We start from the raw sequence: 1,332 nt of genomic DNA, 5'->3' as shown, positions 1-1,332 counted from the left end.
AATCCCTTCTCCATTCTCCTTTCGGGATCTTGGGCACACACGCACACGCACCTGGCGTGAGTTTAAGCCACCGGGTCCAGGACTTGAATCGTGGTCAACTAGTTGGGAGTCCAGTGACATAGCCATTACGCCAACTGCTGGTCCCACATTTGCTTATTTTAATTGCCCTTTTTTTTCAACACAACATTTGATCATATGGATATCTGATTTGGGCACTTTTTTTAGATTTATGTTAAAGTAATCACATTAAGTAAAATTATACCTAGGTTGGTAAAATATAAATCAGGAAATTATGTTTCAAAAAATATTTCAGTGCATAAACTTTGGATAGCTCTAATTATACAATAATAATACAAAATGTTAGTAAATGATCAAACCTCCCATGTATTAAAGTATCCTAGTTCTGAAGATTTGAAAATCTATTTAGAAGGTTCACTAAAACTATAATACTATGTTAAGTCAATAAAAATATCTATAGTAATTCTATTTTAATAACAAAATTATCATTAATGAGAGCATAACATTGAAATGAACTCACAACTTTTCATTTCTATAAATAAAGACAAAACGAAACTTGACTTTCCTTTTGCGGGAACTTTCACAGTTGAAACTCCCGATGTTACCTCTGCATTATTCACAGTTGAAACTCCCGTTGGTACCTCTGCATTATTATTTTTAAATGCAACTTCTATTTGCCTATAGTTAAAAATAATGTAATTAATTGCCTATAGTTAAAAATAATTTAATTAAATGAATATAATGTAGCTCAACATCCTCTGAGTTGTTTTTACTTCAAAGAACAAAAAAAAAATCTCTGTGCATGCGTAAATGTTACCAAAGTTGCGTATAAAGTTACATGTGATGCAATCCAAGTGTGATTAAATTTAATAAGCATTCTTTAACTACAGCCTTCTTGCAAAAAGAATACATCAGTATTGTGCAGTGATTTCAGAAATAGATTTGACAATAATTTGACTGGAACTTAAAGATGACTGATTACATCATGAATATAGAACAGGCTTAATAATAACACATGTGTCTCTCTGATGAGAAGAGGCTATCTTACCTTCCTACGGAATGGTAGGCACAATAATGACCTTCCAAATGTACCCAATTCCTTCTCCCTGGAACATGCGAGTAAATTAGGGAATCAAGATTATAAATAGAAACAAATTGCCTAATAAATTTACCTCGAGAGGGGAATATTATCCTAGATTTTCTGAGTGGGGCCAATGTAACCACAGGCATCTTGCATGTGTAAGTGGAAAACAGAAAAGACAGAGTCAGAGTGATGCAACATGAGAAAGACTCAGCTGGTCAGTTCTTACTTAG

The sequence above is a fragment of the Tupaia chinensis genome, unplaced genomic scaffold (genome assembly GCF_000334495.1).
Source record: "Tupaia chinensis unplaced genomic scaffold, TupChi_1.0 Scaffold143996_1, whole genome shotgun sequence".
NCBI classification, from domain to species: domain Eukaryota; kingdom Metazoa; phylum Chordata; class Mammalia; order Scandentia; family Tupaiidae; genus Tupaia; species Tupaia belangeri.
This window is presented reverse-complemented; position numbering follows the sequence as displayed.